The sequence below is a fragment of the Hypanus sabinus genome, chromosome 15, assembly GCF_030144855.1.
Source record: "Hypanus sabinus isolate sHypSab1 chromosome 15, sHypSab1.hap1, whole genome shotgun sequence".
NCBI lineage: Eukaryota > Metazoa > Chordata > Chondrichthyes > Myliobatiformes > Dasyatidae > Hypanus > Hypanus sabinus.
In genome coordinates, this window is record NC_082720.1 from 7777398 (window position 1) to 7805299 (window position 27902).

The window sequence follows — 27902 nt, forward strand, 5'->3', positions numbered from 1 at the left end:
GAACAGTATAGAAGTCAAGTTAAAGAGCTAGTGTTTGAAGAAACTCCAAACTTATTCTGTGGAAACAATTCTGTGCCTTTGAATTGAATTGACTTTATTTCTTACATCCTTCACATACATGAGGAGTAAAAATTTTAACATTACGTCTCCATCTAAATGTGCCATGTGCAATCATAGTAATTTATAATAAATAGGACAGTCAATGTAACAAAGTACACTCAAATCAGCATGAGTTAATCAGTCTGATGGCCTTGTGGAAGAAGCTGTCCTGGAGCCCATTTGTCCTGGCTTTTATGCTGCAGTACAGCTTCCCAGATGGTAGCAGCTGGAATAGATTGTGGTTGGGATGGCTTGGGTCCCCAATGATCCTGTGGGCCCTTTTTACACACCTATTCTTGTAAATGTCCTGAATCATGGGAAGTTCACAACTATAGATGCGCCAGGCTGTCCGCACCACTCTCTGCAGAGTCTTGTGATTAAAGGAGGTACAGTTCCCATACCAGTGATGCAGCCAGTCAAGATGCTCTCAATTGTGCCCCTGTAGAAAGTTCTTAGGATTTGGGGGCCCATACCAAACTTCCTCAACCGTCTGAGGTGAAAGAAGCGCTGTTGTGCCTTTTTCACCATGCAGCTGGTGTGTACAGACTACATGAGGTCCTTGGTGATGTGGATGCCGAGGAACTTGAAGTTGTTTACCCTCTCAACCCCAGATCCATTGATGTCAATAGGGGTTAGCCAATCTCCATTCATCCTGTAATCCACATCCAGCTCCTTTGTGTTTGTGACATTGAGGGAGAGGTTGTTTTCTTGACGCCATCGTGTCTGTAGCGCTCTCGTCCGGATGTAACTGATAACGCCGAATTAAACGCCGAGATAAACCACAGTCAATGAGAACCAGGTCGCAGTAAGGTTCACTCTTCACATTAACACATGGTGAAAACTGTTGATAAAACAATACAAGATTGATACAGTATTTGTTCCTTTCTTAATATCACATTTCCATTGTAAATTCTTGTAAAAGTGACTATAACTACATTACATTAAGGCGCAGTATACAGGCAGAGTTTACCTACGCCATTGACTACTTTAAATACACTTCAATGCAAACTATCCGCAACTCTTTAACTAATGAAAACATAAACATTATCGACCGTCGTTACTTTTAACAGGATCAGCGTTAACATCTTAGTTCAATACATCGATTATCTATTAACTTACAGCGTTGCTCTCACTGTGATTTCTAATGCTTGCAAAACAACTTCTGCTCGAGTCTGCCCCCACCCTCGCGTTGATCTCAAACCGGTATTTTCCCTCAAGACGCGGCGAAACCAGATGTGACGTCATCGCATGCCGATATATTTTACAGACAATGAATATACTTTAAACACTTCCAATTCTAACTAGAAAATACTAACAAATGAATTACTAAGCGAAAATATTATAAACTAAATAACTGTCATAAAGACAACTCAGTGTCAGAGAGATGAATTCTTCCCTGTAGGCCACCTTGTTATTGTTTGAGATAAGGCCAATCAATGTAGTGTCATCGGCAAATTTAATTAGCAGATTAGAGCACGCAGGCACATAAATGGAAAATATTGATGACTTTCCTTAACTTGAGATCTATCTCATTGGATCCCAATGATGGAATTCAGCATGGCCTTCAGAGTATCAGAACAGCACACAGTTCAGGGTCTACTGAGCAACATTAAGCCCTGACATCTGTATGCATCTGACATATGGATCACCTAGAGAAGGTAGTGTATTTCAAAGTCTGTACTTCAAAATCTTGCAAGCTCCTCCAAAACCACTGGCAGGATAAGTGTAGCAATGTTAGGAGCCTGACTCAGATCAGCACCCCCAACACTTGAGTCCCACGTCACAAGGCAAGCCATACAGCATGAAAACTGGCTCTACATCCAGTAAGCCCATGCTGAGCACAGGCATCCATTGACGTTAATTCTAAGGCTGGTGCAGTCCTGTAGCAGTTAGCATAATGGTTTACAGCGCCAACGACTCAAGCTCAATTCCCCCAACTGTCTCCAAGGAGTTTGTATGGTCTCCTCATAACCTTGTAGATTTCCTTCGGGTGCTTTGGTTTCCTTCCACGTTCCAAAGACATATGGGTGAGAGGTTAATTGGACTTGTGGGTGTAATTGGGCAGCGTGAGCTCTTTGAATGACCTGTTACCAGTCTGTATCTCTGAATGAATAAATACACTAATATCCCCACATTCTCACCAACTGGCACAGATTCAACCACTCATCTACACACTATTGGCAATTTACAGTGACCAACATACCACTCGTCTATACACTATGGGCAATTTACAGTGGCACAAACTTCACATCACATGCCAGTGATAATAAACCTGATTCTGATTCTGATACCAACCCACCTAATGAACTAATAGGTTCAATCAAGAGGAACTGAGAGGAGCAAAGTGAGGTAACAGGTTAGGGGAAGGAGTTCTAGAAGATGGGCTTGGACATTTGAAGCCACTGTCGCTAATGAAGATTACGCCAGCGTACATCAGCGACTCTACAGGGCTGCAGAAAATTGTCCCAGTTTTCCTCTTAAATATACTTGTTTGGAATTATTTTCACTGCAATTTGTAGAATGTAAGTTTCCTCTTAACCACAGACTACAGAATTACATCAATGATCTTCAGATCTCACAATCGATGATTGAATGCGGAGCTCCAGTGGAGCAGTAGAGCTTGGTGTCTTTAAGGGTCAATGCCATGGCCAGAAATATGGCAGGAGAGGTGGAATTCAAGCCAGGCTGAAGTGTAGAGGGATGAGTCCTCCTCTACCCAGCATCTTGTTGGTAAATGTGCAGTTGTTGGAGAATAAGATTGATGCTCTCAGGGCAAGGCTGTTGCATCAGAGGCAGATGAGGCAGGTCTCAATTGTTTGTTGCATTGAGGCTTTGTTATTAGCAGATACACTGAATGCAGAGGTCCGACCAGAAGGCTTTATAATTTTCACAATAGATCAAACTGTGAATCCTGGTAAGGAAAAAGATGGTGGCATGTGCTTTCTAGTCAATTCTTGTGGGTGTTTGGATGTAGGAGTTATGTCGACCTCTTGTTCCCGACTTCAACTAGTCCTGTTTGAGAAAAACCCTGCCCAATTATCACCAGTATGTCACCTGTTGCTCCAGTAGTCCCAACACATTAAACCACTGTTACACTACAATAAGGAATGCCTGTCATTCCTTTCTGAGACCATATTTTGGCAAGTTAGTTCATTTGGCTGTGCTCCTGCTACCTGCATACAGATAGAGACTGAAGAGCAAGGCTCCAGAGTTGCTCCAGACAACTAAGAAGTGGTCATGGGAGGCTGAGGAACAGTTACAGGATTGCCTTGAGTCAGCGGACAGGGCTGTGTTCAAGAACTCAGATGAGTATCTGAATGACTACGCCAGGGGTATAATAGATTTCATTGAAACAGTAGTAGATGAGTGTGTCCCCAAAAAATCATTAAGGGTCTACCCAAATCAGAAGTCCTGGATGAACCATGAAATCTGGAATCTGCTGAGGGCCAGATCAGAGGCAATCAAGTCTGGAGATCAAGAATACTACAAGAGGGCAGGTACAATCTCCAGAAAGCCATCTCACAGGTGAAGTGGAAATTCTGGACTAGGCTGGAATCAACGAGGGATGCTTGACAACCGTGGCAGGATTTGAATGCAATTACCTTCTACAAAGTTGAATCCTGTGACATAGGGGACAGCAGAGCTTCACTTCTAGTTGAGCTGAATTACTAATATGCTCAGTTTGACAACCAGAACAGGGATGAACCATATCTGGTTACCCAGTGATCTTTTGGCTTCAGTACCTGAAGGTGATGTGCAGTCTGCCTTCAAGAGTGTGAATCCAAGGAAAACATCAGATCTGGATGGAGGACCTGGCCAAGTACTAAGGATCTGTGCTGATCACCTGGCTGGTGTGTTCACAGATATCTTCAATCTCTCAATCCAGTAGTGTGTGGTACCCACCTACTTCAAGCAGGCTTCAATCATACTGGTGCCCAAGAAGAGCGTGGTAACCTGCCTCAATGACAATCACCCAGTAGCATTTATATCCACAGTGATGAACATAGAACATAGAATAGTATAGCACATTACAGGCCCTTTGGCCCAATTTGTTGTGCCAACCCTCAAACCCTGCCTCCCATATAACCCACCACCTTAAATTCCTCCATATACCTGTCTAGTAGCCTCTTAAACATCACTAGTGTATCTGCCTCCACCACTGACTCAGGCAGTGCATTCCACACACCAACCACTCTCTGAGTGAAAAACCTTCCTCTAATATCCCCCTTGAACTTCCCTCCCCTTAAAGCCATGTCCTCTTGTACTGAGCAGGGATGCCCTGGGGAAGAGGTGCTGGCTGTCCACTCTGTCTATTCCTCTTAATATCTTGTACACCTCTATCATGTCTCCTCTTATCTTCTCTCCAAAGAGTAAAGCCCTAGCTCCCTTAATCTCTGATCATAATCCATACTCTCTAAACCAGGCAGCATCCTGGTAAATCTCCCCTGTACCCTTTCCAATGCTTCCACATCCTTCCTATACTGAGGTGACCAGAACTGGACACAGTACTCCAAGTGTGGCCTAACTAGAGTTTTGAAAACCTGGTATTGAGACACATCAGCTGCTGTCTAAGTGGCAACTTGAATCTGCTCCAATTTGCCTACTGAAGTGACAGGTCCACAGCAGATGCCATCTCATTGACTCTTCACACAACCCTAGAACATCCGGACAGCAAAGATGCATACATCAGGATGCTCTTTATCAATTACAGCTCAGCATTTAATACCATCATCCCCTCAAAACTATTCAGTGAACTTCAAGTCTTGGGCCTCAATACCCCCTTGTGCAATTGGATCCTGGATTTCATCATTTGCAGACCCAGTCAATTCCGTTAGGCAAAAATATCTCCTCCACAGTCTCCATCAGACCAGGTGCACTACAGGGATGTGTGCTTAGCCCCCTGCTCTACTCACTTTACACTTATGACTATGTGCTAGGTACCACTCCAACACTATATACATGTTCGCTGATGACACCACTGTTGTGGGCCATATCAAAGGAGGTGATGAATCAACATTCAGGAGGGAGATTGAAAATTTGACTGAGTGGTGTCATAACTACCACCTCTCACTCGAGCAAGAGGGGGGCTTGAGAAGGCCTTGGTGAGTAGGGTAAAGGAAAACCCCAAGGCATTCTTCAATGATGTGAAGAACAAAAGGATGACAGGAGTGAAAGTAGGACCAATTAGAGATAAAGGTGGGAAAATGTGCCTGGAGGCTGTGGAAGTGAGCGAGGTCCTCAATGAATACTTCTCTTCGGTGTTCACCAATGAGAGGGAACGTGATGACGGTGAGGACCATATGAGTGAGGTTGATGTTCCAGAGCATGTTGATATTAAGGGAGAGGAGATGTTGGAGTTGTTAAAATACGTCAGGGTGGATAAGTCCCCAGGGCCTGATGGAATATTCCCCAGGCTGCTCCACGAGGCGAGGGAAGAGATTGCTGAGCCTCTGGCTACAATCTTTATGTCCTCGTTGTCCACAGGAATGGTACCGGAGGATTGGAGGGAGGCGAATGTTGTCCCCTTGTTCAAAAAAGGTAGTAGGGATAGTCCGGGCAATTATAGACCAATGAGCCTTACATCTGTGGTGGGAAAGCTGTTGGAAAAGAATCTTAGAGATAGGATCTATGGGCATTTAGAGAATCATGGTCTGATCAGAGATAGTCAGCATGGCTTTGTGAAGGACTGATTATGTCTAACAGGCCTGAGAGAGTTCTTTGAGGAGGTGACCAGGCATATAGATGAGGGTAGTGCAGTGGATGTGATCTACATGGATTTTAGTAAGGCATTTTACAAGGTTCCACACAGTAGGCTTATTTAGAAAGTCAGAAAGCATGAGATCCAGGTAAGTTTGGCCAGGTGGATCCAGAAATGGCGTGCCTGCAGAAAGCAGAGGGTCATGGTGGAGGGAGTACATCCAGATTGGAGGGTTGTGACTAGTGGTGTCCCACAAGGATCAGTTCTGGGACCTCTACTTTTCATGATGTTTATTAATGACCTGGATGTGGGGGTAGAAGGGAGGGTTGGCAAGTTTGCAGATGACACAAAGATTGTTGGTGTTGTGGATGGTGTAGAGGATTGTCAAAGATTGCAGAGTGACATTGATAGGATGCAGAAGTGGACTGAGAAGTGGCAGATGGAGTTCAACCAGGAGAAGTGTGAGGTAGTACACTTTGGAAGGACAAACTCCAAGGCAGAATACAAAGTAAATGGCAGGATACTTGGCAGTGTGGAAGAGCAGAGGGATCTGGGGGTACATGTCCACGGATCCCTGAAAGTTGCCTCACAGGTAGTTAACAAAGCCTATGGGGTGTTAGCTTTCATAAGTCGAGGGATAGAGCGTAAGAGACACAAGGTAATGATGCAGCTCTATTAAACTCTGGTTAAGCCTCATTTGGTGTACTGTGTCCAGTTCTGTTTGCCTCACTATAGGAAGGATGTGGAAGCATTGGAAAGGGTACAGAGGAGATTTACCAGGATGCTGCCTGGTTTAAAGTATGGATTATGATCAGAGATTAAGGGAGCTAGGGCTTTACTCTTTGGAGAGAAGGAGGATGAGAGGAGACATGATAGAGGTGTACAGGATATTAAGAGGAATAGATAGAGTGGACAGCCAGTGCCTCTTCCCCAGGGCACCACTGCTCAATACAAGAGGACATGGCTTTAAGGTAAGGGTTGGGAAGTTCAAGGGGTATAGCTTGGGAAACAGAGTTTAGCATTTCAGGTTGAAGAATTTTTATCAGAACTGAGATGTGCTAGAGCTTTTTATAAGTCACCCGGACCAGATGAGATATATCCCAGGCTTCTGTGGGAAGCAAGGGAGGAGATTGCTGAGCTTCTTGTGATGATTTTCATGTCACCAATAAGGATGGGAGAAGTACCAGAGGATTGGAGGGTTGCAAATGTTGTTCTCTTGCTCAAGAAAGGGAGCAGAGATAACCCAGGAGATTATAGACCAGTGAGTCTGACTTCAGTGGTGGGCAAGTTGTTGGAGAAAATCCTGAGAGGCAGGATTTATGAGCATTTGAAGAAACATAATCTGATTAGGGATTGTCAGCATGGCTTTGTCAAGGTCAGGCCGTGCCTTATGAGCCTGATTGAATTATTTGAGGATGTAATAGTACACATTGATGAAGGGAGAGTAGTGGATGTTGTGTATATGGATTTCAGTAAGGCATTTTATAAGGTTCCCCATGCAAAGCTCCTTCAGAAAGTAAGGAGACATGGGATCCAAGGAAACCTTGCTTTGTAGATCCAGAATTGGCTTGCCCACAGAAGACAAAGGGTGGTTGTAGATGGTTCATAGTCTACATAGAGGTTGGTAACCAATGGTGTTCCATAGGGATCTGTTATGGGTCCCCTCTTCTTTGTGATTTTTATAAATAACCTGGATGAAGAAGTAAAAGGGTGGGTTAGTAAGTTTTCTGATGACACAAAGGTTGGGGGTGTTGTGGATAGTTTGGAAGGTTATCAGAGTTTACAGTAGGACATCAATAGGATGCAGAACTGGGTTGAGAAGTGGGAGATGGACTTCAACCCAGATAAGTGTGAAGTGGTTCATTTTGGTAGGTCCAATTTGAAGACAGAATATAATGTAAATGGTAAGACTCTTGGCAGTGTGGAGAATCTGAAAGATCTTGGGGTCCATGTTGTTGTGCAAGTTGACGGTGTTGTTAAGAAGGCGTACGGTATGTTGGCAACCGTGGGGTTGAGTGCAAGAGCTGTGAGATAATGTTACAGCTACATAAGATCTTGGTCAAACACCACTTGGAGTACTGCATTCAGTTCTGGTCACCTCATTACAGGAAGGATATGGATACTAAAGAAAGAGTGCAGAGGAGATTTACAAGGATGTTGCCTGGATTGGAGGGTGCACCTTATGAGAATAAGTTGAGTATACTTGGCCTTTTCTCCTTGGAGCGATGGAGGATGAGAGGTGACCTAATAGAAGTCTATCAGATGATGAGGGGTATTGATTGTGTGTCTCGCCAGAGGCTTTTTCCCAGGGCTGAAATGGCTGATACAAGGGGGTATAGTTTTAAGGTGCTTAGAAATAGGTACGAAGAGGATGTCAGGGATAAGTTTTTCATACAGAGACTGCTGGGTGCTTGGAATGCACTGCTGGCGACAGTGGTGGATGTGGATACAATAGGGACCTATAAGAGCCTCTTAGATAAGTATATGGAGCTTAGAAAAATAGACGGCTACATGTTAGTGAAATTCTAGGCAGTCTGTAGAGTAGGTTACATGGTCGAGACAACATTGTGGGCCAAAGGGCCCGCAATAGGCTGTAAATTTCTATGTCTATGTTCTATGTCCTTTGAACCAAGGGAAAACAATTCTGCTTTCAAATAATGCAGAGATAGCCTTGCATCATATTTTGTTGCTGGTCTTTTGTTTTGACCTTGGGGATACGTGATATTATTAAGCATTGTCCATGGGCAATTCTGCAGCTGTTCTTAAGCTATGAGTCTTGAGCATAGGTATCTGGTAGGTCACTTGAGCTACTAGGCAGAGTTATCCAGTGGGAATTGCCTGCCTAATGCTGGATCAGTATCAGAGAATTCTCTTGGCATCTAAACACCATTCCACTCTACCTTGTCCTGCCCACAATCTACTTACAATCCATGTTAAGGAATTGGAGCTGCAGGAGCATTACCTTTGGTTCATATAGGGAAAATTAGAAGGTTATAGGTAACAGCTACAGGGAGGTAGTCATCCCTAAGTTGCGGGAGGTGGGTAGCTAGGTGACTGTCAGGAGAGAGAAAGGGAATAGGCAGCCACTGCAGAGTGCTCCTGTGGCCATTCCTTTCAATAACAAGTATACCACTTTGGATACTGTTGGGGAGGGAGGAATGACCTACCAGGGATATAGGGAGAAGGCAGGAGATTGGGAATGAGAGGGAAAATAGATCAGCCATGATGAATGGTGGAGCAGATTCAATGTGCCAAATGGCCCAATTCTGCTTCTTGATCTTATGGTCTGACATCAGTTGTTAAGAGTTTCTGAGAGCAATTCAGAAGGCACATCTTAGAGAAGTAGTAGCATTCTAAATGGAGGATGATGTAACAGAGAAGGAAAAGGAGCATAAAAGCAAAAGAGAGGGCTATAATATACAAAAAATAGTGGGAGTTAGAGGAATGGGAAACATTTAAAAACCAACAGAAGGCAACTAAAAGCCAACAGTGGATATCAGACCACCATAAAATGATACCAGAGGGGTAGTAACGTGTGTTTAACAAATGGTGGATGAACCTAATAAGTATTTTGCACCAGTTTCACTGTGGAAGATGCCAGCAGTATACTAGAAATTTGAGAGACTCAGGGGCAGAAATGAGTGTAGTTGCTATTACTATAGAGGTGTTTGGGAGGCTGAAAAGTCTGAAGGTAGATGAGTCACCTGAACCATATGGATTTTACCCCAGGGTTCTGAAAGAGGTAGTGGAAGAGATTAGGGAAGCATTGGTAGTGATCTTTCAAGAATCACCAGATTCTGGAATGGTTTCTGAGGACTGGAAAACTGCAAACATAACTCCTGTCTTTCAGAAGGGATAGAGGCAGAAAAAAAAGGAAATTATATGCCAGCGTAATACCCCTTGTTTAAGACCATGTTTTATTTTATTAATACAGTTATGCTGTTGGGTGTTTTATTTTCTGCATATTTTGACAAACTGCAATTTAATTACATTGTAAATTATATTGTACAATTGAGTAATTCCGTTGCTGATAATTTAGGCTTGTTGAATTAGCCGATAGGATTTATCTTGTTAACATTTGGCCACTAAGCCACCCTGGAACAGACTAGTGGGTTTGGAGGTAGCCATTTTTCTGGAGAGACTTGAAGGAAGCAGCAGTGATGAAAGAATGGAGATGAACAATAAGCATAGTAGAAGAACATGAACTAACTTGGAAGGACAAGTACTGCTGTTGTAAAATCCTGATGCAAACAATGGTCCCACAGACAATGTGCAGCTATCTTTTAGTTAGCTAGTTATCACATGACTTTGGAGACAGTTTGATGCTTTGTTCTTGCACATTGCGTGGATATTTATTTATGTTTTTTTCTTGGACTATCTTTTCAGGCAGAATTGCTCAGTACTGTGAGTAAACAAAGTGAGGCAAACAATTGATTATGCTCCAGTGAGCTCCGATGATTATGTGCACTCCATGGGCTAACTAATATACATCGGATGGGTCCTTTTTGTCATTGTGTTTGTTATAGTTTAAAATATCTTGTCAATACAGCTTCAATCTACCTATGCCTGTACTGGTGTGAGTTCAGTTATTGCTTCTTGGTAAATGGTAAGTTTGCATGGGTGTATTAGTATTCATAGAAGCAACAGTCCTACTTTTCCTTACAGGAACATTCAAACTTTTGTGTTTACCTGAATCATATTTATTCTGAATGTGTTTATTTATTAGAAATGGCCTTTTCATCATTATTCCTATGTACTGCAGAGTTACAATGCCTGTAAACAGAACTTCCCCCCACACCCAAACACACAGAAAGTTTTCATGTTTTATTGTTTTACAACATTGAAACACAGTGGGTTTAAATTGACTTTGTTGACACTGATCAACAGAAAAGACTCTTTTTGTATCAAAGCAAAAACAAATTTCTACAACTTGGCCTAAATTTATTACAATTACTAAACACGGAATAATTGATTACATAATTAATTACTCACCCCCTTCTAGTCAGTATTTAGTAGATGTACCTTTGGCAGCAATTACTGCCTTGAGTCTGTGTGGATAGGCCCTTATCAGCTTTGCACATCTGGACACTGCAATTTTTCCCCTTTCTTTCCCCTTAAAAAAGAAGAAATAACGGCACATTTGGATAGCAGTAACAGGATCAGTCCAAGTCAGCATGGACTTACAAAGGAGAAATCATGCTTGACTAATCTTCTGGAATTTTTTGAGGATATAACTATGAAAATGGTCAAGGGAGAGCCTGTGGATGTAGTGTACCTGGAGTTTCAGAAAGCCTTTGATAAGGTCCAACATAGGAAATTAGTGGGTAAAATTAGAGCACATGGTATTGGGGGTAGGGTACTAACATGGTGATGCACCATCAATAACTCTCTCTGAGACGTAAAGGCGCGATATCGGCTTTCATTGACTGGAAGAAGGAACAAGCAGTGGTTGACCAACATATTACATCCTGGAGACTGAGAGGCCGGGCTCAGGCCTCAATCGCCTTTATACCGGGGTCTGCGGGAGGAGCCACAGGAGCAGTCAGCAGGGGGTGTGTCCAGACAGGTATACGTAGTTCACCACACATGGATAGAAAATTGGTTGGCAGAGAGGAGAGAGTAAGGATTAACGGGTCCTTTTCAGAATGGCAGGCAGTGACTAGTGGGGTAGTAGTGGGGTAGTGGGGTAGTGGGGTAGTGGCGGGACTGTCATATGTTGAAAGATTGGAGCAACTGGGCTTGTATACACTGGAATTTAGAAGGATAAGAGGGGATCTGATTGAAACATATAAGATTATTAAGGGATTGAACACGCTAGAGGCAGGAAATATGTTCCTGATGTTGGGGGGGGTCCAGAACTAGAGGCCACAGTTTAAGAATAAGGGGTAAGCCATTTAGAACAGAGTTAAGGAAAAACTTTTTCACCCAGAGAGTTGTGGATCTATGGAATACTCTGCTTCAGAAGGCAGTGGAGGCCAATTCTCTGGATGCTTTCAAGAAAGAGTTAGATAGAGCTCTTAAAGATAGCGGACTCAAGGGATATGGGGAGAAGGCAGGAACGGGGTACTGATTGTGGATGATCAGCCATGATCACATTGAATGGCAGTGCTGGCTGGAAGGGCCAAATGGCCTACTCCTGCACCTATTGTCTATTGTCTATTCTTCTGTAACTCTTGCTTCGGCTAGCAGCTTAACAATGCCTGTAAACAGAATTTCCCCCCACACCCAAACACACATGAAAGTTTTCATGTTTTATTGTTTTACAACATTGAAACACAGTGGATTTAATTTGGCTTTATTGACACTGATCAACAGAAAAGACTCTTTGTGTCAAAGCCCCCGGCCCGGCCAAACTTAAGAAATCTCGTTTGTGTGGATGCTGCGCAATGTGTCCCCTGGTACAAATCAGAACCCTGAAATAACAAACAGTACACAATATGCAATTAAATGATTAAGCTTTAGTATTCTTACTTTGACTTTATGATTAGTAAAGAAAATGGGAAAAAAGAAGAAAAAGGGCCCATTCTTATGAAACAGTCTATTGCGCAATGTTGGAGCTCACTGATAAGCCGGTCATCCACCATCGGCCTCCTCTGATCATCACTGCCCTTAGGACCCCGCTCCAAATCCACTCCATCTGGCGGTCTACCAAGTATTTCCATTTGCGTCTTTTCTCCTCATCTCTCCCCGTCAAAAGACCGTGAAAATCTCTCTTCCAGACACACAAGAAAGAACAACAGCATTCCAAACCCCGTTATCTCTGGTCATAACCGAAATATTGCTGCTACAGAGAAACTGTTACATAGAACAGAGAATAGTACAGCACATTACAGGCCCTTTGGCCCACAATATTGTGCCAACCCTCAAACCCTGCCTCCCATATAACCCCCCACCTTAAATTCCTCCATATACCTGTCTAGTAGTCTCTTAAACTTCACTAGTGTATCTGCCTCCACCACTGACTCAGGCAGTACATTCCATGCACCAACCACTCTCTGAGTGAAAAACCTTGCTCTAATATCCCCCTTGAACTTCCCTCCCCTTACCTTAAAGCCATGTCCTCTTGCATTGAGCAGTGGTGCCCTGGGGAAGAGGTGCTGGTTGTCCACTCTGTCTATTCCTCTTAATATCTTGTACACCTCTAACATGTCTCCTCTCATCCTCCTTCTCTCCAAAGAGTAAAAGCCCTAGCTCCCTTAATCTCTGATCATAATCCATACTCTATAAACCAGGTAGCATCCTGGTAAATCTCCTCTGTACCCTTTCCAATGCTTCCACATCCTTCCTATAGTGAGGCGACCAGAACTGGACACAGTTCTGCAAATGTGACCTAACCAGAGTTTTATAGAGCTGCATCATTACATCGCATCTCTTAAACTCTATCCCTCGACTTATGAAAGCTAACACCCCATAAGCTTTCTTAACTACCCTATTTACCTGTGAGGCAACTTTCAGGGATCTGTGGACATGTACCTCCAGATCCCTCTGCTCCTCCACATTACCAAGTATCCTGCCATTTACTTTGTACTCTGCCTTGGAGTTTGTCCTTCCAAAGTGTACCACCTCACACTTCTCCGGGTTGAACTCCATCTGCTACTTCTCAGCCCACTTCTACAGCCTATCAATGTCTTTCTGCAATCTTCGACAATCCTCTACACTATCTACAACACCACCAACCTTTGTGTTGTCTGCAAACTTGCCAACCCACTCTTCTATCCCCATATCCAGGTCGTTAATAAAAATCACAAAAAGTAGAGGTCGTAGAACAGATCCTTGTGGGACACCACTGGTCACAACTCTCCAATCTGAATGTACTCCCTCCACCATGACACTCTGCCTTCTGCAAGCAAGCCAATTCTGAATCCAGCTGGCCAAACTTCCCTGGATCCCATGCCTTCTGACTTTCTGAATAAGCCTACCATGTGGAACCTTGTCAAATGCCTTACTAAAATCCATGTAGATCACATCCACCGCACTACCCTCATCTATATGCCTGGTCACCTCCTCAAAGAACTCTATCAGGCTTGTTAGACACGATCTGCCCTTCAGAAAGCCATGCTGACTATCTCTGATCAGACCATGATTCTCTAAATGCCCATAGATCCTATCTCTAAGAATCTTTTCCAACAGCTTTCCCACCACAGACCTAAGGCTCATTGGTCTATAATTACCCGGACTATCCCTACTACCTTTTTTGAACAAGGGGACAACACTTGCCTCCCTCCAATCCTCCGGTACCATTCCTGTGGACAATAAGGACATAAGGATTGTAGCCAGAGGCTCAGCAATCTCTTCCCTCACCTCATAGAGCAGCCTGGGGAGTATTCCATCAGGACCCAGGGACTTATCCGTCCTAATGTATTTTAACAACTCCAACACCTCCTCTCCCTTAATATCAACATACTCCATAACATCAACCTCACTCATATTGTCCTCACCGTCATCAAGTTCCCTCTCATTGGTGAATACCGAAGAGAAGTATTCATTGAGGACCTCGCTCACTTCCACAGCCTCCAGACACATCATCCCACTTTTATCTCTAATCGGTCCTACCTTTACTCCTGTCATCCTTTTGTTATTCACGTAATTGAGTAATGCCTTGGGGTTTTCCTTTATCCTGTTCCCCAGGGCCTTCTCATGTCCCCTTCTTGCTCTTCTCAGCCCCTTCTTAAGCTCCTTTCTTGCTACCTTATATTCCTCAATAGACCCGTCTGATCCTTGCTTCCTAAACCTCATGTATGCTGCCTTCTTCCACCTGACTAGATTTTCCACCTCACTTGTCACCCATGGTGCCTTCACCCTACCATTCTTTATCTTCCAATATCAGTGAAACCTTACACTATGTTACACTTCCTTACAAAACTACTCAAGCTCTGTCAGATTGCATGGGGATCATGAATGAGCAGCCCTTTTCAAGTCCTGCCACAAATTCTCAATTGGATTGCGGTCTCGACTCTGTCTTGGCCACTCCAGGACATTAACTTTGTTTTTAAGCGTTTGCTGTGTAGCTTTGGCTTTGTTCTTGGTGTCATTGTTTTGCTGGAAAACAGATTTTCTCCCAAGTCGCAGTTCTCTTGCAAACTGCATCAGGATTTTCCTGTATTTTGCTGCATTCACTTCTAAACAGTCCAAGATGACATGGCTGCAAGGACTGGAGATGAATTGGGATAACTGAAGGGTAAAGAGGATTCTTGCTCTAGGAGAGTCAGGTCAGCTAACGTTTACAGGTGGAGGTAAAGGTTTGTTGTGAGAGAGCTTAAGAGTGTTAGATGGGTTAGGGGGAGAAAAGGAGAGGGATATTGAAGGAGGGAGGAAGAGTGTAATTAGCATGGAGCCTGAGAGAGGATGTGTATTGTGGTGGGGTTCCTGGGGAAGAGGGTGTGGCAAAGATCATATGTATGTTGAGTCAAGTTCATTCTGTATGCAGGAACATATGTCACTTTGCTGATACTGGGGTGTTCTCAGCATTTGACAGAACCATTCTATCTGAAGTCATCAATAAGTTTCATGACATGGGTATCTGTATCTCAGTTTGTAACTGGATACTGGGCTTCCTCATCAGCAAAACTCAGTCCATGAGATTTTGTGACAACATCTGCTCCTTGCTGATCATCAACATGGGTGCACCTCTAGGCTGTATGCTTGGCTCCCTGCTCTACTCCCTTTTACACATGTGACTGTGTGGGTAAGCGCTGTTGTTTTTGGACAAATCACAGGTGGAAATGAGTCAGCTTTGAGCTAGGTCACCTGGTTTTGTGGTGATGCAAAACCAGCATCTTACTCTCACTTAACATCAAGAAACATAAAGTGTTTAATTGTTGAATTCTAACAAACTTCTACAGATGTACTGTTGAAAGTACTTTAATTGCATCATGGTCTGGTATATCTGTGGAGTATAGTGGACTCTGCCACCAAGGGCACATCCCTCCCCACCATTGGTAGTATCTATAGGAGACAATGTTTCAAGAAGGCAATATCTATTTTAAAAAAAACATCCCACACGTTCGAGTCATGCCATCTATTTGCAGCTACCATCATGCAGGAGGTGGAGAAGCCTAAACCACCAAGTTCAAGAAGAGCTAGTTCAATACAACAATTGGGTTCTTAAAATGAACAGAAAAATCTCAATTACCACAGTTTAGCAACATTGTGATCAGCTTGCACTGAAATAGACATTGTTTTATTTTTGGTTTAATTGTTTGTTATGTTGTGTATAATTTGTTTTCTTGTGAATGCTGTTTATATGATGCTATGTGCCTATGATGTGCTGAAAGTGAGCTCTTCATTGCACACAAGCATACCTGTGCTTGTGCAAATTACAATAAACTTGGCTTTGACTTGAAACACAAAGAGGTAGGAACTGGAATAGGACTCCAGACCCTTCATACCTACCCCACCATTTAATGCAATCATGGTTGATTTTCTCTACCAGTTCTCCATAACCCTCAACTCCTCAACTGTTCAAATATTTATCTATCTTCACTTTAAATAATATTGTAGCAATGTGCTACACACAGCGCTGAAATAACGACACGCAGTCGGTAAGTCGTTTCGAGCTTCGCGGCGCTGGCATTTAAATCCCTAATGCCCGCCCTCTCTGGGCAGAAATGACATCAGAGGTGCATTACTAAAGTCTCCCCCCGCGTGCTGACTATTTGTGAGCCGGTTCACCTGTGCACCTGTTCACCTGGGTTGCCACTTAACCCCCCCCCCCCCCCAGAACCAGCAATACACCCCCCAATGTCCACAGTCTGGATCAGCTTCTGTTTGGGAGGTCTGCCTCTGCGCCGCGGTGCCTGAACCTCGACCGACTGTGCCAAGTCCACATGGGCTGGTTTGAGTCAGTCTACCGTGAAAACCTCCTCTTTCCCTCTAATGTCCAGAACATATGTGGACCCATTGTTGTTGATCACCTTGAACGGCCCCTTGTACGGCCGCTGTAGCGGAGCCTGGTGTCCGCCCCTTCGTACAAACACAAACTTACAGTTTTGCAGGTCTTTGGGTACATGGGTCAGGGTCCGTCTGTGCTGTGAAGTTGGTATGGGGGCCAGGTTGCCGAGCCTTTCGCGTAGCCTGTCCAGGACTGCTGCGGGTTCTTCCTCTTGCCCCCTTGGGGCTGGTATGAACTCTCCCGGGACAGCAAGGGGTGTGCAGATCCTCTTTGGGCACTGTACGAATTCCAAGCAGGACCCAGGGAAGCTCGTCCACCCAGCTAGGTCCTCTCAGGTGGGCCATGAGAGCCGACTTCAAGTGATGGTGGAAGTGTTCCACTAGTCCATTCGACTGTGGGTGGTAGGCAGTAGTGTGGTGTAGCTGCGTTCCCAACAGGCTGGCCACAGCCGACCACAGGCCGGAGGTGAACTGGGCGCCTCTGTCGGAGGTAATGTGGGCCAGTACCCCGAAGCGTGCCACCCAGGTTGCGATCAGTGCTCGGGTGCAGGAATTGGCAGATGTGTCGGTGAGCGGGACCGCCTCTGGCCACCTCGTGAACCGGTCTACCATAGTTAGGAGGTACCGCGCTCCTCAGAACACTGGTAGGGGGCCCACAATATCCACATGAATGTGGTCGAACCTCCGGTGGGTGGGTTCAAACTGTGGCGGCGGGGCTTCAGTGTGCCGCTGCACTTGGCTGTTTGGCACTGCGCGCACGTTCTGGCCCATTCACTGACCTGCTTGCAAAGTCCGTGCCACGTGAACTTGCTGGAGACCAGCCGGACGGTTGTCCTGATAGATGGGTGTGCCAAACCATGTATGGAGTCGAAAACTCGCCGCCTCCAGGCTGCCGGGACGATGGGGCGAGGTTGGCCAGTAGCCACGTCGCACAAGAGGGTCCTCTCACCTGGGCCTATGAGAAAGTCCTGCATCTGCAAACCAGAGACTGTGGTCCTGTAGCTGGGCATCTCGTTGTCTGCCTGCTGCGCCTCTGCCAGTGCTGCATAGTCCACCCCCAGGGACAGGGCCTGGACAACTGGTCTGGAGAGTGCGTCCGCCACGACTTTGTCCTTTCCCGAGACACGCTGGATGCCCGTCGTGTACTCGGAGATGTAGGACAGATGTCGCTGCTGGTGAGCTGACCAGGGATCGGACACCTTCGTGAACGCGAAGGTCAACGGTTTGTGGTCCGTGAATGCGGCGAACCTGCCTTCTAAGAAGTACCTGAAATGCCGGATTGCCAGATACAGTGCCAACAGCTCCCGGTCGAAAGCTCTGTACTTGAGTTCGGGTGGTCGTAGGTGCTTGCCTGGGGTTGCCAGCGCCCCTCGATGAGCTGCTCCAGGACCCCACCGACTGTTGTGTCGGATGCATCCACCGTGATGGCGGTTGGAACGTCCGTTCTGGGGTGCACCAGCATCGCGGCATCTGCCAAGGCTTCCTTGGCTTTAACGAAAGCAGCCGCAGCCTCCTCGTCCCAAGTAATGTCCATGCCTTTACCGGACATCAGGGTGTACAAAGGGCTCATGATACGGGCTGCTGAGGGGAGGAAACGGTGGTAGAAGTTCACCATACCAACGAACTCCTGCAGGCTTTTGACCGTGTTGGGCCGAGCAAAGTGGCGGATCGCGTCTACCTTGGCGGGCAGAGGTGTTGCCCTGTCTTTGGTAATCCTGTGGCCCAGGAAGTCAATGGTATTGAGACCGAACTGGCACTTGGCCGGGTTGATCGTGAGGCCGTATTCACTCAGTCGGGCGTAGAGTTGACGGAGGTGGGACAGATGCTCCTGATGTCTGCTGCTGGCTATGAGGATGTCATCCAAATAGATGAAAGCGAAGTCCAGGTCGCGTCCCACCGCGTCCATTAACCGCTGAAATGTCTGTGCGGCATTCTTTAGGCTGAACGGCATGCGGAGGAACTCATAAAGGCCGAAAGGGGTGATGAGTGCCGTTTTGGGGACGTCATCCAGATGCATCGGTATACGATGGTATCCCCGGATGAGGTCTACCTTGGAGAAGATCCATGCGCCATGGAGGTTTGCTTGCAAAGTCCTGAATGTGCGGCACAGGGTAGCGGTCCGGTGATGTAGCCTCATTCAGCCTGCTGTAGTTGCCACATGGTCTCCAGCCCCCTGTTGCTTTGGGCACCATGTGCAGGGGGGAGGCCCATGGGCTGTTGGACTGCTGTATGATCCCCAATTCCTCCATCCGCTTGAACTCCTCCTTCGCCAAGTGGAGCTTTTCTGGGGGGAGCCTTCGTGCGCGAGCATGGGGGGGTGGTCCCTGGGTCGGAATGTGGTGCTGTACCCCATGTCTGGGCATGGCTGCCGTGAACTGCGGTGCCAGAATTGATGGAAAGTCCGCCAGGATTTTGGTGAATTCGTTGTCCAACATCGTGATGGAGTCCAGGTGTGGGGCCGGCAACTTGGCTTCACCCAGGGAGAACGTCTGGAAAGTCTCGGCATGTACCAGTCTTCTCCCCTGCAAGTCGACCAGCAGGCTGTGAGCTCGCGATAAGTCCGCCCCCAGGAGTGGTTGGGCCACCGCAGCCAGTGTGAAGTCCCACGTGAACTGGCTGGTGCCGAACTGCAGCTGCACTGTGCGGATGCCGTAGGTCCGTATCGTGCTGCCGTTTGTGGCCCTCGGGGTTAGTCCTGGCTTCCTGTTGCGAGTGTCGTACCTCGTCGGGGGCAAGATGCTGATTTCCGTTCCGGTGTCGACCAAGAAGCGGCGTCCCGACTGTTTGTCCCAGACGTACAAGAGGCTGTCCTGGTGGCCAGCCACCATAGTCATTAGCGGCAGCTGACCCTGGCCCTGGCCCGGTCAGGGCGGGTGACAACAGCGGGCTTTTGTGCCCCACCGCTGGTGGTAGAAACACCACTGTTCACTGGCCTCCTCACTCCTGCCTCTGTGTTGTGTGCGCCCCCCTGCCGGGTCTGGTCTGGTCTGCTGTTGGACGCGTGGCCTGGTAATCTGACCGATGGTCGCCACAATATCAGTGATCTAGCCTCCACCACCCTTGGGAGGGTAACACTTTCAGGTGTTCACTAGCCTCTGAGAAAAATCTCTATGCTCATCAATATAGAATCATAGCCCCTCATTTAATAAGTCTCTCCCCTTGCCCCTGACTCTCCCACGAGTCGGTCAGATGTTGAGCTATTTCTATCAAGCCTCTTTGGTAACTTGCATGTTTGAATAAGGTCCCCCATTATTCTTTTAAACTCCAAGAAGCACAGACCCAAACTGATGGGACAAACCTCTAATTCCAAGAATTAGCCTGGCAAATCTCCTTTGACTGCGTCTTGTGCTACCATATTTATTTTTAGATAAGGGGACCCAAACTATGCACAGTATTCCAGGTGTGACATTACCCATGCCCTGGACAACTTTAACAATATCTCTTTTCTTAAACTCCAATCCCTTTGCAATAAGGTCAATATGCTGTTTGTCACCTTAACAAAGTATTATACTGGCTGGGCAACACAAACAAAATGCTGGAGGAACTCAGCAGGCCAGGCAGCATCTATGGAAAAGAGTAAACAGTCGATGATTCAGGCCAAAAGGGTCCTGCCAAAGGGTTTCGATCTGAAACATTAACTGCACTCTTAGATGCTGCCTAGACCTGTTGAGTTCCTCCAGTGTTTTGTGTGTCTTGCTTGGATTTCCAGCATCTGCAGATTTTCTCTTGTTTGTGATTATACTGGCCTGCTAATATTTTGTGATTCATGCACCAGAACACCTGAGTCTCTCTGACCTTCATTCTTTTGCAGTCTCTCTCCATTTAGATAGTGATCTGCTCTTTGATTCCTTTACCAATGTTCATAATTCATGCTCCCAGATTTTAAAATCCAACCTTGAATTTTTCTCATTTTCACAGTGCAGAAATTCCTACTCCTTGTATTTGTAGTCTTCATTCAGATGGAATTATCACATTTGAAAATGAATCCCAAATGGTTTTCTCTAACAGTTAAAGTGCTGAAAGCAGCTAAAATGTCTCATAATTGGTTATATTATTAGCACAATTAATAGTAATTACACTACTGAAACTCAACTGGAAAAGACCTGGGAAATCCTGTTATGGTCAATTCTCAGAGTGGTCTTAAGAAATGGAACCTGTGTTTTTGATGTAGAAGTGTTTAAAAACTAATAGACTAAAGATGGTAATAGTCTGTATGGTGTAAGAGCCACATATAGGCCAACAGTTAGAAGTTGCAAGTTCCCTTCTCCTTAAATTATTTAACAAACTGTTTGTGATTGAGAACATCTTGGTTGTTTATGGGAGGAATTTTATCTGGTTAGCAAATTAGCATGCAAGAATACATGGAAGGAAATAGGATCAGGAGTAAGACACATGTTCCATTAAAGCCTGCCCTGCTATTCAAAGTGTTCATGGCCGATTTGCCCCAGACCTCAACTCCTCCTCTCTACCATTTCATATGTCCTTAACTATGTGATCTTTCAAAAATGTATCTACCTTGTCTTCCAATACATTCAATGACCATACTCCACAATCTCTTGACTAGTCTCTTGAATTTCCAGAGACTTGTCATCCTCTAGAAGAGATTTCCTGCACCTCAGTTTTAAATTACTATCCCCCCGACATGTAACTTTCTCCCCATATTTGAGAGTCTCATTGTTGGAAATATCTATCATCTACCCTGTCAAACTCCCTAAAGATGGTAAATGTTTCAATAAGATTTCTCGTCATTCTTCTAAACTCCATATACAGAATCTAATAGTTTTTAAATCACTCATTTATTTCTGTTAAGATACTGGGTGCATTCAGATAAAGAGCCTTGTGTTTTGACTCTTTATGACTGTAGGCTACTCCAAGTTTCAATTTCTGCTCCACAATTTTGCTTGTATATTCAGCCCCTTCATTTGATATTTTGATTTTTATTCACTTCTTACCACCTTAGGCCACTGCTCTCATTTCTTTTTGATTAAATTTCCTGTAATTGAATACTCTTTCTCTAAGTAGTTTAAAGATCTGTCCATAAACCTATTTAAATGATTCCCCAGAACAATGGACCTGGCAGGATTTGGATGAAGTCACAGTACTCGTTCCAGACTTCACCCATTGCTCCCCCACCAATCTGTGGGATTATTTACATCTGTGATCTTATTTACCTCCTGTCCGTCTGCTCGTGGCTCGTGTAATAATCCTGAGATTATCACCATCATGGTTCTATTTCTCAACATTATCCTGAGCTACTCATAAACCCTCATCAGAACCTCCTTCCTGGTATGACATTAATGCTTATGTGGACCTTGACTTTCTCCTACTCCAAGTAGTTCTCAAGCACAGAAGCCTTTGCGCTGATACCAAGCAAGCAACTCTCCAAAACAAAGACAGAATCCCAAACTCAGAGTACAGTGTCTGAGGATTGTCCCCTGTGCCATGGTACTATGGACAGTCTACACAAATACTTTACATCCTAACTTCAAAGAGGGAGAGAAGTCTAAAATGAATTCTCCTAATTGAATTGAATTGATTTTATTACTAACATGCTTCATACACATGAGTAAAAATCTTTACGTTACATCTCCATCTAAATGTGCAATTTATAGTAACTTATAACAAATATTATGTACAACAGGACAGACAATATAACATAGAAATACAGTTGCATCAGTATGAATTAAGCAGTCTGATGGCCTGGTGGAAGAAGCTGTTCTGGAGCCTGTTGGTTCTGTCTTATATGCTGTGGTACCATTTCCTGGATAGTAGCAGCTGGAACAGTTTGTGGTTGGGGTGACTTGGGTCCCCAATGATCCATTGGTCCTTTTTTACACAACTGCCTTTGTAAATATCCTGAATAGTGGGGAGTTCACATCTACAGAGGAGCCGGGCTGTCTGCACCATTCTCTGCAGAGTCCTGCAATAGAGCGAAGTACAGTACCAATACCAGGCAGTGATGCAGCCAGTCAGGATGCTCTCAATTGTACTCCTGTAGAAATTCCTTAGGATTTGCCAAACTACTTCAACTGTCTGAGGTGAAAGAGGAGATGAAAGAGGTGCTGTAGTGCCTTTTTCACCACACAGCCAGTATGTACAGACCATGTGAGATTCTTGGTGATGTGTATGCTGAGGAACTTAAAGCTGTTCACCCTCTCAACTCCAGATCCATAGGGGTTAGCCTGTCTTCATTCCTCCTGTAGTCCACAATCAGCTCCTTTGTTTTTGCTCCATCTCCAGTTGTGTAGGACAGTGTGTAGAGCTGTGGCTATGCATTCTTTGTCAATTAGTTGTGTCAGTAGGTGAATCATGGGGGGGTCCAGCTTGGGTGGCATCATGCTACAGATGTAGTCCTTGACCAGCCTCTCAAAGCATTTGCTTATTATTGAGGTGAGTACGACAGGATGCCAATCGTTCAGACGCGTTACCTTGGTCTTTTTAGATACCGGAACATTGAAGCATGTTTTGAAGCAGGAGGGCACTCTACACTGGGAGAGGGAGAGATTAAAAATGTCGGTAAACCTGCCAGCTGTGCTGCACACATCCTGTGTACCCGTCCTGGGATCCTGTCTGGTCCCATAGCCTTGCGAGTGTCCACTCGTTGGAAACACCTGCATACTTCGGCCTCAGCGATGACCAAGCTGCCGGTCACATCAGCTGTAGGTCTCTTCGGGGGCTCAGTATTGGCAACATCGAACTGAGTGTTTTAAAAAAAAGATTTAGCTCATCTGGGAGAGAGGCAGAAACCCCACTGCATTTAGCTTTAAAGTCTGCGATGGTGTGCAGACTTTCCCACAAGCTGCTGTGTTGTTGGTGGGCAGTTGAGTGTGGATCTTGTTCGCGTATTGTTGTTTCACTGCCCTGATGACTGTGCAGATTGTAGCTGCATTTCTTTAGTTCCTGTTAGTTACCGGCAACATAAGCTCTGGGTCACATGGTAAGTGCTGCTAGCAAGAGTTGGTAGCTGGACGAAGTGGACTCAGAGCAGGGTCCAACGGTCAGCGACGCTCGGAGGAGATTGATGGGGACAAATGGACAAATCCGTGAGCTCCAACGTGCACATTAGACCGTTTCATTACAATGGGCCCTTTTTCTTTTTATTTTCTTTACTAACCCTATAGTCAGATTAAGATATATAAAGTTTATCTGGTGTACTGTCTGATGTTTTGCAGTTCGGATTTGTAATCAGGCAACACATCAGGCAGCATCCACACAAATAAGATTTCTCAGTTTGACTGGGCCAGGGGCTGTCTTCCCCCTAGATAAACACGTTCTGGCCAAACCTGAGGGTTACAGGGGTATATGGTAGGAGCTGCCGCAGGGGGTGATAGAGCCAGGTACAATTGCAATGTTTAAGAAATTTCAACAAGACCTGTGTGGATCAGTGTTTGCCTTCAAGAATGTACTGGACATACCCAAACTAAAAGCCATGGATGAACCAAGAGATTCGTAGTCTGCTAAGGGTTATATCTGTGGCATTCAAGCCTGGAAATCCAGAACTATACAAGAAGTCCGGGTGGTTGCATCACCATCTGATATGGAGGGGTCACTGCCCAGGATTGGAAAAAGCTGCAGAGAATTATAAACTCAGCCAGCTCCATCGCGGACACTAGACTCTGCAGCATCAAGATACTGTATCTTCAAAATGTGATGCCTCAAAAAGGCAGCATCCATCATTAAGGACCCCATAACCCAGGATATGCCCTCTTCTCATTGCTACCGTCAAGGAGGAGATACAGAGGTCTGAACACGTGCACAAATTTTTCAGAACAATTTCTTCCTCTCCGCCATCAGATATTCTGAATGGACAATTGCTCTGTTTTTCCACAACTTAATTAAATTATATATAGAGTATAAATATTTCTTCTTGTAATTTGTAGCCTTTATTGTGTATTGCTATGTACTGCCACTGCAAAACAAGATATTTCATGACATATGCCAGTGATATTAAACCTGATTCTAATTCTAACATATAGGCAGGTGCATGAATTGGAAAGGTTTGGAGAAATGCAGGCCAAACACAGGCAAATGGGTCTCTCTCAGGAAGGCATTGAGCTGAAGGCCTGTTTTCATGATATATAATTTTTTTGGCTCTAAGAACTTAATTCCTATTGGACAAGCATAAGGGCTTAAGCTCCACCAGGGCTCCCCCCTTGCCTCTTTTGCAGTGAAAGCCTCCTGTACCTAACAACTGATCAAATTCAAAGTTACAATTTCTAGGTAATTCCCTCACCACACAACACCCCCTCTATTATGTGCCACTGCCTGAAGCTCAGACTCCAGCTCAGCAAAGTTCTTCAAGCAGCCGACACCTTCAATAGGTGTATCATTATCAACCACAGTGGGATACTCCTATTTACATATGTTGTAACCACAACACATCACCTGCCTTTACATGCTTGTTCTAGTTAACTAATTAGGATTTGCTTTCTATGTTCATTCCCTAGTTGTACCAAAAAAATCCCCTGATTTTTGGCTCTTGGCCAAGCAGGAGAAACTGGGAAGAAACACCCACAAATCACTTACCTGTTGCCCTGTGATGTCACACGATGGCATTACATCCTTGTTTTTATATTCTAGTCCTCTCGAAAGGAATGCTAACATTACATTTGCCTTCCTTGCCACTGACTGAACTTGCAAGTTAACATTTAGCACGAGGACTCCTAAGTCCTTTTCCATGTTGGATTTTAGAATTCTCTCCCTGTTAGAGTGCTATGGGTAACCTTAGGTACCTTAGGTAATTTATAAGTAAGTACATGTTCGTCACAGCATTATGGGCCAAAGGGCCTGTATTGTGCTGTAGGTTTCTATGTTTAGAAAATAATCTATGCTTTTATTCTTTCTATCAAAGTGCATGGCCATATATTTCCCAACATGTATTCCATCTGCCACTTATTTGCCCATTCTCCTACTTTAAGTCCTATTGAAGCCTCCCTCTTTCAACACTACCTGACCCTCCACGTGTCTTCGTATCATCTGCAAACTTGGCCACAAATTCTATCATCAAAATCATTGACATATATCGTAAAAAGAAGCAGTCCCACCACCAATCCCTATGGTACACCACTACTCACTGGCACTCAATCAGAAAAGTCTCCTTTTGTTCCCACTCTCTGCCTCCTGCCAATCAGCCAATGCTCATCCATGCTAGTATCTTTCCTGTGTTACTAAGGGCTCTCATTTTGCTTAGCAGCCTCATTTGCGGCACCTTGTTAAAGGCCGCCTGAAAATTCAAGTACACAACATCAACTGATTATCCTTTGTCTATCCTGCTTGTTATTTCCTCAAAGAATTCCAACAGATTTGTCAAGCAAGATTTTCCCTTAAGGAAGCCATGCTGACCCTGGCCTATTTTATCTTGAGCTTCCAAGTATCCTGAAACCCCATCCTTAATGATCATCTCCATCATCTTCCCAACTACTGAGGTCAGGCAAACTATAATTTCCTTTTTCTATCTCCCTTCCTTCTTGAAAATGGAGTGACCAGTCCTTTAGAACCATGCCAGTATCTTTTGATTCTTGACAGTTCATTACTAATGCCTTCACAATCTCTTCAGCTATCACTTTCAGAAACTTGGATGTAGTCCATCTGATCCAGGTGACTTATCTACCTTCAGACTTTTCACCACCTCAAGCACCTTCTCCTTAGTAATAGCAACTGCACTCCCTGACAATCTCGAACTTGCAGCATACTGCTAGTGTCTTCCATAGTGAAGACTGATTCAAGATACTTATTCAGTTCGTCCGCCATTCCCTTGATCCCCATTACTACCTATCCAGTGGTTCGATGTCTACTCTCAACTTTATTTTACTCTTTATATATCTTGAAAAACTTTTGGTATCCTCTTATATTGGCTAGCTTCCCTTCATGTTTCATCTTCTCCTACCCCCATGTTTTTTTTTTAATTGCCTTCCATTGGTTTTTAAAAGCTTCCCAGTCCTTTAATTTACCACTATTTTTTTTTGCTGTTTTATGTGATCTTTCTTTTGCTTGTTTGTTGGCATTCACTTCCCTTGTTTATTTCTTATTTGGGATGTATATATCCTGCACCTTCCAAATTGCTCCCAGAGACTACAGCCATTGGTGCTCTGGCATCATGGTGGCTAGTGTCCCCTTTCAATCAACTTTGTCTAGCTTCTAACTATGTACTAACAGATAAAGAATGAAGAGCAAGAAACTTAACAGATATTTACCTTGCTGAATCCTGATGAGTCAAAGCCTCTATCCTCTAATGCTGGTCCATTCTAACAATGGCGACTCCACTTGTCCCTGCGTTATTTTTAATTGCCCTCGCTAATGAATCACCATTTGATTGGGCTGCTGGAGAAACACCGAAAGCCTGACAAGGCTAGTTTTTAACTCTCACTCACAGATCTGCAAGTTGCCTCCTTTCTCGTTCCCAATTTGATCAGGCTGCTGGAAAAACACAAAGCTCGTGAGCACTTCTTTGTAAATCTCACTCGCAGACCTGTGAGTTGCTTCCTCTATCACTCCTGATTCGATTGGGCCGCCTGAGGAACAGAAATAGGAAGTGTTGGACCACATTCTATGATGCAAAGAGAGTAGCAGGAAGGAATGGAGAGAACATGAGAAAAGATCTGTTTCTGGATGGAAAGCATGAACAACTTCATGGCAAAAATTGACAGTACAAGGCGAAAGGGAGTGGCAATACAATGCAAAAGAGGAGGATTCACTTAGACAAAATGCAAGGTACTGATCTGAAATTACCAGTGGAATGGACTGTGAAGTGAACTGTTTATCTGGATAAAGTTATGCTGAAAACCTTTGCAGGCTTTCAGAAGTGTAAACATAGACCTGAAATTCCAGTCAACTGTCATTTAATTACTTAACCATGCCTACTCTGAGCTCATGTAGGCAAACACATACATTGTGCCAATGGAGCCCTGTGTCCTTTAGAGCAACAGCACTCCAGTTTCCAGAGCAAGCACAAGGAAATCTGCAGATGCTGGAAATTCAAACAACAATACACACAGCGCTTCTCCCTATAGATGCTGCCTGGCCTGCTGTGTTCCACCAGCATTTTGTGTGACTCCAGTTTCCAGTTTGGCCCAGTACACCTGTTTGAACTCAACAATTTTAGATACCTTGCATTACTAGCATTATTGTTCAGCATCTACCATTCATGACTGTTAATTTATGATAATTATGCTTAATTTACACCTCTCCAGATAGATCTTGTGATTCTTTGTTTCTT

General features: G+C 44.7%; 1 protein-coding gene and 1 long non-coding RNA gene across 3 annotated transcripts in view; one reads left to right on the top strand and one right to left on the bottom strand.

Moving 5' to 3' along the window:
* Nucleotides 1-27902, top strand: part of LOC132405289 (serine/threonine-protein phosphatase 2A 55 kDa regulatory subunit B beta isoform) — a 778563-nt gene that overhangs the window by 356608 nt on the left and 394053 nt on the right. The gene's annotated exons all lie outside the window — the stretch shown is intronic.
* LOC132405291 (uncharacterized) lies at nt 134-27588 on the bottom strand. Of its 2 annotated transcripts, none has more exons than XR_009515798.1 (3): nt 27058-27588; nt 10790-10910; nt 134-940 (listed from the first exon to the last, which is right to left on the bottom strand). It is a non-coding gene; the product is annotated as an uncharacterized LOC132405291 (long non-coding RNA). The 2 variants fall into 2 exon arrangements; XR_009515797.1 differs by lacking the exon at nt 27058-27588 and adding an exon at nt 12360-12517.